The sequence below is a fragment of the Bison bison genome, unplaced genomic scaffold, assembly GCF_000754665.1.
Source record: "Bison bison bison isolate TAMUID 2011002044 unplaced genomic scaffold, Bison_UMD1.0 scf7180017864286, whole genome shotgun sequence".
NCBI classification, from domain to species: domain Eukaryota; kingdom Metazoa; phylum Chordata; class Mammalia; order Artiodactyla; family Bovidae; genus Bison; species Bison bison.
Window position 1 is genome coordinate 535,317 of NW_011494858.1, and position 13,834 is coordinate 549,150.

The 13,834-nt window shown below is 49.9% G+C and overlaps 1 protein-coding gene across 1 annotated transcript in view; it reads left to right on the plus strand.

Annotated features, from left to right (window-relative positions):
• The window catches only part of CELF4 (CUGBP, Elav-like family member 4), a 313,421-nt gene that overhangs the window by 694 nt on the left and 298,893 nt on the right, over positions 1-13,834 (plus strand). The gene's annotated exons all lie outside the window — the stretch shown is intronic.

Sequence of the window (13,834 nt, forward strand, 5' to 3'; positions counted from 1 at the left end):
GGGACGGCTGCGCCGGCCGAGCCCGGGACGCTGAGCGGACTGGCGGGCTCTCCAGCCGGCCGGGGACCAAGGGTGCTGTCCATCGCCGTGGTGCTGAAAATGCTAACAGGAGATGGTCTTCTCCTTCGCTCCGGGCCAGAGTAGCAGGGAGCGCAGCCGTCTAAAAAGAAGAGAGGTGACAAATTCAAAGAGATATTTTTATTTCGCTATCAATTTGACAGTAAACTCTCCCTGTCGAGCCGTGTGCCTGAATAATCCGGTTGTGGTTTGAGTGGTGGAGGAGGGGGTGGGGGGTTGGTTGTTTGAAGGAAAGAGGGACAAAACCTAAGGCAAGAATTAGCAAGGAACCAGCCATCCCCTGGTAGAGTGGGGGGTCAGGGAAGCCTGAATGATCCCCTCCTCAAGAAAGCAGGCAAGGCTTCGGGAAAAAATGTGTGTGTGAAAGATAGGCATTTTGGAGGGTGTATCCTAAATTATCCCAAACTCACAGTGCAGAGAGGTTTATAGTACATTATTTCTCTCCCTTGAAGCAATCATTGCTAGTGAGTACTTGGAGGAGGGGGAATCAGAATGATCAAAGAATTAAAACCCAGCAACTTTTTAGGAAAGTGGTCATGGGAATTGTCTGCAGCCTGTCTGTTTTCTCCTTGTTTTATTATCTTTAAGGCAGAGCCCCAAACGTGTTCAGTTGTAGAACGTGTGTGGGTGGCTGGTGGGTGACGAAATTAGCCCAGTGCTTGCTCCCTAACCGTAATGTATAGGATGTGCAGCGGGAATTAATCGGGGCTGGAGCTGTGTGGGCAAGTTAAATGCTTTCTGAGAGAGATTGATCGTCAGGCAGAGAGGGAGCACCAGGCTAAGGAAGTTGTAAGGGATGTGTATGGACGTTCCGTTTTTAATAAACAGTAGTGGGGAGAGCTGCTGAAGATGCTGTGTATAGAGCTGGTGGTTTTAAAGATGAAAACACACACACGCACACGCACACCCACCCACACACAGAGAGCAGCCTCATCCTTGGCCACAAATGGGCTATGAGCAGAGCTGATCCTCCGGCACATTAGGTGCAGAGTGCGGAGCTGTCTGGTTCTCTGAGCAGCAGTGGTTTTCACTATCACAACCTCCCTCCTTCTCCAGCCCTCCCTTCATCCGAATACTAAGCAGAGCTCCAAACTCTTCATAGTTGGAGTCCCAGAGAGCAGTTTTTATTGGCTTTAGCATCTTCCAGCTTGCCTGCTGAGGAGTAAATCTTAAAGTTAATGGCATGTTGAGTAGCACAAAAACACAGCAGAATGGAAATATACTGGGTTTGTTGGGGTGGGGTGAGGGTGGGGGCTGTAATGGAAGGAGAAACCAACCTTTATTCAATATGGAGAAAATGTCTGTCTGTTCAGAAGAGAAACTGGAAAGGTGGAATGGGGAGGCAGTCTTCGAAATAATATTTGTTTCCCCTTTTACCACCCTCCCTCTCAAGACAACCATATCTCTGTAGTTTTTCCCTTTCCAATCAAGCTCCCTAGAAGCTAATCAAGGTTTGTATCAAACCTTTGTCATTTCAATATGTCCCCAGATTTTAAAATAGCAATAATGAAAATTAAAAAGCAGAGGTATGGAAATTCTTTGCCCATCTTAATGATAGGTTCTTGTGGGGATTTGAGATTTTAAAGTTTAAAAAAATCAAAATCCACTAGAAGCAAAAAGACAGTTGTGAAGAACTGAGCTTCCTATGAGATCTGGGTTGGAGCACTTTCTTTGCTTCTTTATTTTAAATGAAGATAATCTTAAACAATATTCCTTGTTTTTTTCTCAAGACCCCCCACTGGTATCATCACTCTGTTTCTGATGGTTTGGGGGGCTCCCTTGTATTATAGTAAAGATGTAGAATTATCATTATTTGCATCAGGAAGGCAGAGAAGGTTAAGATATGGTGGTGTCATATGTAACACATCATATATATATATACATACACATATCTGGGCAGAATTCCTAGGACAAGCAAAACTTCATTTTCTAAATAATTCCTCCCCTAAACTGGCTCAGTCAGGGGCAGGCAGGCCCTTTGGCTCTGGGTGCCTCGTTGTCGAAGCTCACCCTTCAGAGCCTGAGTGTATATTTTCCCCTATGAAACTTCCTGCCTCTCCATCCTTTGGATTTTTATAGGCAAGTTTGGGCCACAATGTCCCTAACAGTGCCTGGAAGCTTGGAGAGAGCTGAATAAATGAGACAGTTTCCAAGGGCTGGTTTATTCAGTCCTAGAAGAGTTTGAACTCCTCCTTCAGTGATACAGCCTGATTTATTAGCTAATCCTGATAAAATAAGCCTCCGGCCACCTTAAAAAATTACTCGCTTGCCATTGGTGATTAATTACTGTTAAGTCAAAAAGCATGATGAGGCTTGAAGAATGAGGGTTGCATTTGGCTTCTAGATTTCCCCCAACTCTGAATTATAACATGAGGCTAGAGATAGAAACGTGCCTTTGTTAAGCCTGGTTTAAGAGTATATTTGTGGCTTTTTCTTTCCCCTGCTTGAATTTCTAACTTCTAATGAATCAGACTGGGATAAAATTGAGAGACATGATAGGATACCGGCCTCCAGTGTGGATGGAATAAGTCTATTACTGGTTAAGAGAAGAAGAAGAAAATAAGTAAAAATTAAATTAAGTACATGAGATTTCAGGTGGGTATCCATTTGTTGGCTACCTGCCATCTCTGGTAACTAAAGAAGGAAAGAGTTCTAAGGGTTAATGGAATACCTGCCATGCGTAGAGTGAACCTTAAAAGGCAATTACTCCAGTCAAATTGGGAGTCTGGAGGAGGGAGTAGGTGGGTGTTGTGGAGCAAACTCAGCCGTATCAGAGAAAGGCTGTTGGGCTGGGGAGGCAGCAAATAGCAGTTGTGGACTGGGGTGATTACTGTAAAGGTAAATTCACCCCCTGGAGACAAGAAAGCAAATGGGCAAAGGGAGATCTGGGTGCCAGGCAGAGAGAGAAAGGAAGAAAAAAAGCCCAGAACAATCTGAAGAAACAACACCTAGGGAAGACAATCCAGTTTAATGCAAACTCTCCCAGCCAACTCAGAGTCTCCTTTTCTCCCCCGTTAGAAGCACTTTGAGAAAGATTGTTTTTCCAGGCTCCAAAGAGAAAGACATTGTGCTATTGATTAAAGAAGAGAGAGGTAAACTCCCAGGGTAGCAGCAAAAGTGAGCTGAGGACCAATGTTGCCTCTTCCTGTAGAAATTTTCTCCTTTGGAGGAAGAAACAGGTCACCCACTAGTCTAATTCTTTCCCTCGCTCACTTTTTATTTATTTCTCTTTTTTTCCTTGTATTTCCTGGAGAAGAGAGGCAGGACTGAAAATACATATGCACACATAGGCATGACCGTTAACACACACACATGCAGTTAGTGGATCACACATGAACAAGCCACAATCCATTCATAACTTTGGTCTTGTCTAGCAGGATAGGAGGCAGCAAAGACTGAGTTACTGGGAGACATAAAGACTAGTGCTCTCTGGATAGCCATATTATAATGCATTATCTTTGAAGTCATTTAAGTCCAATTTAAGTGGTATTTAGTATAATATTTATGAATTAATGTAATCTAAACATAAGGCTGTCCCCAAAGGTTTAAACGGCCTTTACTACTGATGTGTGCTTGTTCCCAGAGCCGGCGATGCATTTTAATCTAAACAGCCAAGTCCTCATCACAGTCCTTCTTGTTAACCAGTCAGAACAGATCTGTGGCCTGGATAACCCTTCTGCATTGAGATTTTCCTCAACTGCATGGAGGAAAATATACTCCACTAGCAGCCCCAGGGGCTGCCAGTCCGGGAGCCACAGCTTCAGAGACTTCAGCCCCTCATACTTTCATACTATATCCAGAGGGAGGGAGGGGACAGAGTAATGGAACCTTCTGCGAATTGAGCTCCGGAGAGTATATCATTTTGAAATATACTCATCGTCAGATTCACAACCTCTCATTTCAATGGTATCTGAGTAGGAAATTCCTCAAGCCCCTTGATTTGGAGTGCAACTGGGAGAAAGGGAAAGGGCAAGGGTTATGATTATGTTTGGGTGATTTGTGACCAGCTTCATAAAATTATGTCTTGTAGTTTTGTGTAAGACGTAACAAAATCATTGAGTTTCGGCTGCTTGACTTTAGCTAAGAGAGCTCGTTGTTGTTTTTTTCCCGAGGTAGGTGAATTAAAGCCAGTGAGGTTCTATCTGATTTCTGTTTTCAAATGAGTCTAAGACACAGGGAAGCCAAAGTATCAGCATGGTCATCAGCTCAATTAAGATGAACTTAAAAAAAAAAAAAAAACACTTTGGAAAAATAAAAATTCTATTCTGTCCAGGGAAAGACACTGGCAGAGTGGCTGGTCACACACATCTAGCTTTTAAAAGAAAGATTTGCCTTGTGAGAAAGAGATGGAAAATGAGAACGCTGTAATAAAAAAAAGAAGAAAAACATTTAAAAAAATGTTTCACTAAAGAAAAGTACCAATAGTAATTATCGCAAAGTTAAAAGAAATCTAAACCATAGCCCCTATTTTAAAAACCTCCAAATTCCAGATGTTGATAAGTATTCTATTTAGGAGTAAAGAAAAAAACTATTGGGAAATGATTAGTTTACTTAAGATGCTGGTGGTTATTTGCTGGATGTGTATGATTTCATTTATCAGACTTCCTGAGAATCAACACACGTGTGTGCACACACACATGCACACACAGAAATAAATTAATCTGCACATGTGCACTATATGCATCCATGTGCAAGCATGAGTAAGCGCATCCCACACATGTGGGAACCAGGGCTGGCCTAGATTTTACTGCAATTCAACAGGGAGATATTAACACTTCCCCCCCACCCCACTCAGCTTTAATGGGAATTCTAGATTGGGTTGAAAGAACCCCCTTGGCATACTTTCACTCTCTCCACCTGCTCCAGTTGGCTGATGTTTGTGGCTTCTCAAACAAAAAAACCAAAATAAAACCAAAAAAAAAAGCTTTTCTTGAATGAAGTCATAGCTTAAAAACAACCCAAAGGAAAACAATTACAAAAATGCATGCCACAGATATGCAAACATCGCCTCCGTTCTGTGTATTGTAAAGTTTTCAGAGTGCTTTGCAAAAGCTTATTTTCAGGGGGCATTCCTAATACTCGGTGATCTCAGCACACTCCAGTGACTGGAGCAAAGGCCATCACTGTCATTATTATCATCATCATTCTCATTATTGTAATTTATAGACCAGGATGGGAGAGGAGTTTCTGAGTGAGGCCTGAGGAGATATCCAAGACACCACCTCTTTGGTTGAGAAAACAGCTGGGCTCACTTGCCTCTGACGGATTTGGGAAAAACACTGCACACCTCATGCCTTCCACATCACCAGAAGGTGGTCAGTTTCCAAACTGACCTAAGAGGGATCCCATTGGTGAAGATCTGGAACAAGTACTCCGTAGAGGAGAGGAAGAGGCAATAGAAATTAAGTTCCAACATCATAGGCAGAAAAAAGGAAAACTGAAAATTGGGAGGCCCAAATGCCAGCCAGTAGCTGGGAGCACTGGTTTACAGTGGCTGAAACTGCAGCAGCTTCTGAACTTGGAAGGGAAATCCCATGTGACATGCTGAGAGAAGAGCTGGAGGGTGTGAAAACCTGTGTGTGTCTCTGGGTACTGGAGGTCTGGGGGAGGGAAGTTGCTGCAGCCTGCGTGGGTGTTGGTGTAAATGTGAGTGAGTGAGTGTGTGTGTGTGTGTGTGCAGGGAAGACATGATGAATTCAAGTGGCATGGAGATGATGTTAGGGATAGTTTCACATTGCAAGGCTGTATGTGTGGTCAGGGAGATGGCTGATGGAGAAAAGAGAATAACACTGTTCTTGTGATTTTGTGCATGCTCCACCTCAGAACTCATGGCTTGGATCTATCAATGATCTAAGTTCTAGTGTGGAGGTGTGCTCTTGTTCATCAGCCTGATATCCCCACCCAAATGTCCAGGTCGGGGAGAGGTTTCATCTCCCCTCACTCATTGCTCTTCAAAGGTTTGCCCACTTCTGCTCACTTATTGACTCATTTTAGAAATGACCTTCCATCCAAGATCTGAGTGGCTAACCACAGAGCCCAGCTCCCTGCAGGCACCGCTCTTCTACCGACTGCATTCTTTACCCCACCTGCTGCCCCTTGGCATCCCAGTCCTACTTTCCTCTTGTAGTGCTCTCTCTCTCTCTCTCTCACACACACACACACAGACACACACACACACACAGACACACACACACAGGACTTGGCCATGCCAATCGAGCTAGGCCCTGGCAAGCAGGGGGCTGCATTTAACTTGAAAGCATGTGGAGGTGGCAGGGACCTGGTGGCCAACTTTTGGGCTCTCTGCAGAGAAAACATGTTCTCTTCCTTTACTTTCACCTTTTCGGCAGCCCTTCAAATACACACATCTTCAAGAATCACAGAAAGCATCTAATCCTGCCCAAATAGCCTAGGTGAGGGGAACAGAGCCCCCAGCTCAGTTGAGGCCCTTTTATCGTCTTCTTCCGTGTCCCTCTTTTCTTTTCCCCCCTCGCTACTAAAGATGCCCTCAGAAATCCCACAGTGGGCCTGGAGAGAAGGATCCATGTTCCACTTGGTGACATGAGGGTGTGGTTAAAGATGTCAGGGCAAAAGGACAATGATGGGGTAGAAATAGTGGCAGAGGAATTTCCAGAGTTGATGTGCTTGTCCTAAGGGCTTCCGCCATCTCCAGTCATCCAATCTCCAGTGGCCCCAGGATAGGTGTAAAGCCCAAGCCACAGCTCTGCCCACAGAAACCAACAAAGCAGTCAGGTGGGCAGCCCCAAGGCAATTGCCCTCCTTTCTGAGTCCCTCTGGGAGCAGAAGCGGATGCGCTCAGGACCGTGCACTCACGGGGCCGCTCCCCTCTGCGCGCTCCACCTCTGGTTTCCCTTATCCTCCCTTGTATCTCCCCGCCAGCTTGAGCCGACTGACACTCAAACGAAGCGATTCCCAGCAGCTCAGCTAAGGAACAAATCCTACGTGGCTATCTGCAAGATGTAAATAAACCGGTGCCCTCACCGAGACAGACACAGTGCTGCTTCTGTGAGGATGGAACAGCCAAAAATATTGATCAAAGCTCAGGGGGGAAAAAAATTGATAATGAGCTGGCCTCCAACAAGAGCTTAATTGACGGAGACTTCCGAAGGCCGACTCGGGACAGCGCATAAACTGACCGCAATGTTACTTTAGTGCAATACACTCTGCTTTAATTAATTATCACCTTTGTTAAGAGCGGCTCCAGATCAAAGGTTTCTGATTACTTAACAGATCTTGCTATAACAAAGCCCCCCTTGCATGAGGCTATCCCACTGCTTGAGGTGAGGCAAGCGACCTTCCTACTCATTTCCTTTCCTCTGAGCTGTTGCTTCTTCCTCTTTGTTAAAGACAAACACATCTTACTGCATAGCCGCTCTGTCCTAGGATGGGGAGGGAGAGGAGTGTTGCCCTCCCGCCCAGGGCGTGGGGCCGGCGCTGCGCAGCTGTTTCTAAAATTACACCACTGGGACTTAGTTCATCTTCAGATCTATCTGGCTGAAACGGGGAGTGTCAATAGAATAAGAACAGACTTCATGGAAATGCAAAAGAAAAGAAAAGATGTGTGTGTGAGTGTGTATGTGTGGGGGCATGTGCGTAAGCAACTTTGTGCACATCCACATAAATATTACGGGATCGATACATTTCACATCCGCTGCCCACACCTCTTAACTTCTCCCTCCTGTCTCTTGAGCACCTGTGCTACCGTCATATTTCACTCTGAGAAACGCTCACAGCCAAAGCATGCATAGATGATGCTATATCGAACCAAGCCATTGTTTGGATGTGGTGGTGGAACCTGGGTGCCCACTGAAGGATGGTCCTTGCCTGGAATAGCTGGTGCCTAAAGAGTCCACTTCTCAAGGTATGACAGGAACCTCACTCTCCAGAGTCCCCCAAACTGACAGGTGACTTACTTGAAAGCAACCTTTGGAGTCGTTCTAGGCAGATTTGAATGCCATACGTGGCTGTTTGTTCATTATTCTAATTTAATGATGCAGTCACACCTAATTAATCCATGTCTGGTTTATTCATACACTATGTCTGAGGATCCAAAAGATCTCTCTAGCTAGCTGGCTTCCCTTTACAGGGGCAAGAGAGGGGGCTCTCCCGACAAGTGAGTGTGTCTGGGTCCAAACAGGAACGGATCACTGTAGACAGATTTGATGGAGGCACTGTCCCTGACACGCTGTCCACCCACGTAGGAATGACAGCAGTTACAGAGATGACAGCAGTCACGGAGAGACTAGTGATGAGATCTGTGTGCCTCTGTTCACACCACGTGGGCACACAATACATGCATTCTGCCAGGGCAACCTTCTAGTAGGCAACGGGCCACACTCCCAGTGTGTATGGAGCATCAAGGCCTTAAGGAGTGTCAAGCGTCCCTGTGACTGGGAATTTCCGTGCAGAAGGCTGGGAGGCTGAGCTGACTCAAACTCCCTCTCTGGCCTGAAGCAAGCCAGATGCACTGCTGCCACTGCACAGATTCAGAGACCGAGGCTGGGAGCAGCAGGGCCCCAAAGTCCAGTTTGCAGCGTGGCCCTTGGGGAACCTCCCCGTGGCTTCTTCTGGCCAGACTGGTCCCAGTGAGCACTGCCTCTTGCCTGGCAGGTACACCGAGAGAACGAGGCATCAACCTAATAATATCTTATAAAGCCAAGCCTCCTGCGCTAGTCCTAGGAGACAAGAGGCATCCAAAGATCAAACACTACATCACAGTGTATTTGTAGGCACTCTCTGATTCTGCTACCTCCCTATAATGCTCTAATTGACTATTTGATCAGCTCTAAAAGGGCCGGTGTTCAAGTCAGACACACACACATTCACATGCACACTCACACACGCATGTCCACACACACGTACACTCACCACACGAGCACATACCCGCAGGCTCCCTCTTGCACATGGCACTATACCCACACCAGCTCACCCCACAAGGGTAGATTTGCACAGGAGATGCTTGAAGGTGAGTGAAATCACACACCTAAGATTGTACATGCCCTTCCAGTAATGGGCTTATCAATACCTCTTAAAGAAATGTGACAGCCAGCCCAGAGTGATTCAGTTGTGTGGACAAAGGTCAGCATATAGATATCCATTATTAATAATATCAATATCTTGGTTGACCAATATAACCAGAAACTGTATCATGTCGCTGCTGATGGGCGAGGCTGGGAGGACTCCACGGCAAAAGCAGGAAATTAGGCCCATGTAAAATTAATCATATTGACTGATTCTAAGAATATACGGAGAGGCGAAGACGTCGAGAGCGTTTGCCATGGTGGGAAAGGGGGACCTTGCTCCCAGAGGCTCCCTGGTCTTGAACCCTTGGAAGGAGCCCAGGGAGACGGAGGTGTCCCTGGGTGACCGCCGAGCACACTTTCCTTCATCTGGCCTCTGCTTTCCAGCGGGGTGAGGTGGAGGAGAGGTGTTCTCTGAACAGGAAAAGAAAGAAATAGGATCCCCTCACCATTATCCACCTAACATATCCATATCTTTCTGTCAAATCGATACTTGGCTTGGTTTGGTCTCACCGGATGGAGCACAGCGAGCATCCTTGAGCCTGCTGGGTGAGGAGGTCCATCTCTGAGGGGTGGTGTGAGCCTGGAGCCGCATCGCCAGGTACATGGGGGGGACGTAGGCCCCTAGGGGAAGTCAGTGTGCACCCTTTGCAGCTTAGGGGGTCCCAGGAAGAAAGACACCCAAGCCGATCAATCTTGTGACTGGCTTCTTGAGACCAGAGGAGCCAGAGGCTTAAGGTCTTGCTTCACCAGTGTTGCTGGTGGGGTTGGAGTGGTCTGCACTGTAGAAGGCTCCTGCTTGCTGAGGCTTACCACAGTGAGCAGGAAGAAAAGGGAAGGCCGTGCGTCCCTGGCCTTGGAATCGCCACAGATCTGTCCTGGCCCCTTGCGGCCTTCCTGCCAGAGCCCAGGTCACACAGTGCGTGGGTTTCCTCAGCCGTCCTGGGCAGCACCAGGTCAGACGTTCTGGGGAAGGAGTGGACAGCAGAGGCTCCAGTGGCTGGGGGCTTGGCAGAGAGAGAACAGAGCTGACAATTCGGCTCGTTTCTTTTCTCTGTTCCCAGAGCCTGTGGAGACAGCTGGAAGGGAGACTGCCTTAGAGGCCGGGTCCCCGAGTTGGGTGACGGTGGATAACAAGAAAAAAGCTGCGCAGGTGCAGGGGTGATGCCTTTGATGAGGAGGAAGGAGAGGAAGTGGTTTGGGTGGCTGGCATGGGAGCACTTGGGCTCAGCATACAGGCCACCTGTCTCCCCCTCCTGGCCTCAGGCACACTCAGAGTCCGGCCATGCGCTTACACACAGTCGCTGGTATCAAGGGTTTTGGCCAGTCTCTGCTCACTCCCCGCCCCCCGGGGCTAGCTCCCCGCCCCCCAGGGCTAACGTCTTGCCTTGTTGGCCTAGGCTACCTTGGACAGTTCTCAGATCTCCACCTTGCTCACCACTCCCCTTCCCCACCCAGACTAGGCACTAGGTGTGGCCACAGAGATGTTAGGGGAAGATGGGTCCTACTGCCCAAGGGCACCCCCCTTCACTCACAGAGTCTCACCACCTCCTGGGCCCCAAGGCCTAAGTCTAAGCAGAACAGCCTGAAGCCCAGAAACTGGGCTTCTCCTGTGGACTTTCCCTACTTTGGGGAGGAGCCCCCAAACTGTGCTTGTGGGAAGGCTCCCTACTCCTCCAACGGTCGCCTGCCCTCTTCTGACTCTCAAGCCGGGCCCCTGAAGCCTAGACACCGGCTCCTGCCGCCGTCCTAGCTCGGCCCCGTACCCCACTCCTTACCCCTACAGGACAAGGAAGGCTTGCCTCTTATGTGGGGGAGCCCCGTGCAGGAGTGGGCTTCATGGGACCCTGAGTCTGCGCCTAAGGGCACCAGTCAAACAGCACCGACGTGAAATAAGAGGAGAATCAGAAAATCCAGAAAGTGCTGTAGTTCTGTATGCGTGTGTGTTTTGTTTCGTTCCAAACATGAATAATTCGTATGTGGTTTAGTATGGGTTTTATTCTTCATTCCATATACTGGGACACCAGAATCTTTTCCATACTTTGGGGTCTGATGCGGGTCCAGCTCTGAATTGTTATATCTCTCAGCTTCTGCAAATGCCCTCCAGAAGACACACAGGCACACTCGACCGTGTTCCTGACAATCCAGGCGCGGCCGCAGGACCTACTCGTGAGTGATCATTCAGTTCCCCCACCCGCCAGGTCAAGCCGAGACCCGAGGGCACCAACCAAAGTCCCATCAATCGCGGAGCAAGAGCCACCACTGGCTTCTTGTCAGGCCTCATTTTCTCTTGCAGTTTTTTAAAATTCTTTTTTGGGAAAACCAAGACCTCGTCTTTGCTCTCATCTTGATGATTTCAATAAGTAAATTATTAGATTTATTTGTGAGTCAATTCTGTTGTGATTGTGTTGGGCAGCTTTGAAAGTCCACTGGAATGAGGAGCAGAGGGTGAGGGCTGGGGCTGGAAGGACCGGAGCAGGTCCCCAGAGAGAGGAGTGCAGCAGAGATGACCAGGCAGTGTCTCTGTGGGGAAAGCGAGCCCGAGGTGGCAGGGAGCAGCCACTCCTCAGACCAGGTCACAGTGGCAGACGGCTGGACTGGGGGAGGGTGGGGGAGATGGGATCAGGGGCCCAGGTGGCGGCCACAGAGCTGAGCAGGGGGCAGCCAGAGTCGCTTTCATCTGAGCGAGACCCCTGTCCATGACTCACGCTGTCTCCAAAGCCTTGGTGTGTTTCTCCTGAGTTTCTCAAGTTTCTCAGCCAAACAGTAACTCTTGCGTGTTCTGACCCGCGTCAGCGGAGCCAGGCTGGTCTTCAGCAGAGGCCCCACAGCCAGGAGAAGCGGGTCCCCTAAGGCTGGCAGAAGATCCTGCTGGGGCAGGAGCAGGGAGGGGCATGGACCGGCTCCAGTCGGCTGCTAGGATGACGACCCCAGACCAGCCCCAGGAGTGCGGGGTCACACTCCCAACCCTGGGGCCAGGGGCAGCCTTCTGCAAAGCAGAGAGACAGTTTGGCATTCCAGTGGGGGAGCCATGCCATGCCCCACACCAGGAAGAACCTGGGATGATGGAGCAGAAATAGGGCTCCCTCGAGGAGGCAGATTCACACATGACTCAGGTGTCCAGAGGGTCAAGTTCTCTCCCCGGAAGGTGAGGCTCCGCCATCACCCCCATGAAATAACCGGGTGTGTTAGGAAGCAGCAGACCTACAGAGAAGACTACCTAATGTGGGTGTCCTGCCTGGGGAACGAAAGAAGCCCTCCACAGGGGAGAAATCTGATGGGGATGCCAGCCTCCTGCTCACGGGGCTCGGCCCAGACTCCCAGATAGAGAGGGTGGGGACAGCCAGGCTGGGATGCTGCGGCTGAGTCGGGTGGGGAGGTTGGCTCGCTGGCGGCCTGCTTGTTTTGTTTCATTTTGTTCCATTATGTTTCGGTTTTGTCCCACTGCAGTGAAGTCTCATTCGCAGGCTGGTGGATACAGGAATGTCTCACTTTGAATAAATCTGGACCCACCAGCAGCCCAGCTGAGGAGAAGAGTTGGGGGCAAGTGTAGTTGGGTGGGTTGCAGATACGTGGGAGGGAGCTGGGGACACATGGGACCTGCAAGGGCGCGCCTCGCCTGCTTTGGGGCTGCAGTGTTCTTCAGCTGTCCCAACAGCAGTCCACTTGGGCTGAGAAATTACTCATGGAATATTTCCACCCGTGCCCATGTTCCCTGTCACCCAGGCAGGCGTCCAGACTGTCCCCCCGGGGCTTACTCAGCTGAACGCCCCGACTGGTGACCTGGGGGTTCCAGAGGTGAGACTCTCCCCCCGGGCCCCTGCCCTTCATCTGGGGGGGCCCCAGCTCAGGAGTGGCTGCAGGCAGCCAGGCAGTGGGAGGAAGCCGAGGACAGCGTTTCCTGGGGGGACGCTGGTCTTGTGGCCGGAGGAGTCTTGGCAGACTCCAGGAGGAGCCGCTCCCAGGGTGGACAGCACACCCGGCGAAGGGCGCCAGGCTCCCCAGGCAGCCCATTTACTGCAGAGGAGCAGTCAGGGCGCCTCCTCCCTCTCTGGGAGACAAACCCAACCCAGAGAAGCAAGGAGAGACAAGGTGGCCCTCAGGGCCCTGAACGCGGCAGTGTTTGTGACCCACACTTCTGGGGAGGGAGACTCCTCTCTCAGGCCTTCCACAGAGCTTGGCCCTGGCATCATCCCGACCCCTGGGGCTTCTCGGGGAAGGAACAGAACTGGGCTCTGCCAGGGAGCTGGAGTAACTGCACACAGCTGGCTGCTCCCTGCAGGGATGTGGAGGTCAGTCACACCGTCTTCCAGTGCCCTCCCAGGTCACTGTCACCCAGCCTCCTCTACATTCCCCCGAGCCCCTCCAGGGGACAAGCCCCAAGCCCCAGGCTCTCAGGAGACAACCGTCCCCAACCCAAATGACCTCCCTTTCATATCCCTTCCAAGTCCTGCCCCTTGCTGATCTGACAAATCAAACCAGGCAGATGTACCCCTAGCGGCTAATGGACCTTAATGCGTCACCATCACTGGTGACATGTGCCTCGTTCAGGGACCTTTTAGAGCCCAGGCTATGACCCTAAGAAACATCCCTAAGGGGGGAATTTCTGGCACGGGCCAAGCCAGAGAGAGACACCATGGGGCCGGGAGGCCGCTGGCTGCTCCCGGGCATGGACCGGCCTGGCTTAAAACCACGTGGCCAGGACATGGACGTGGCCC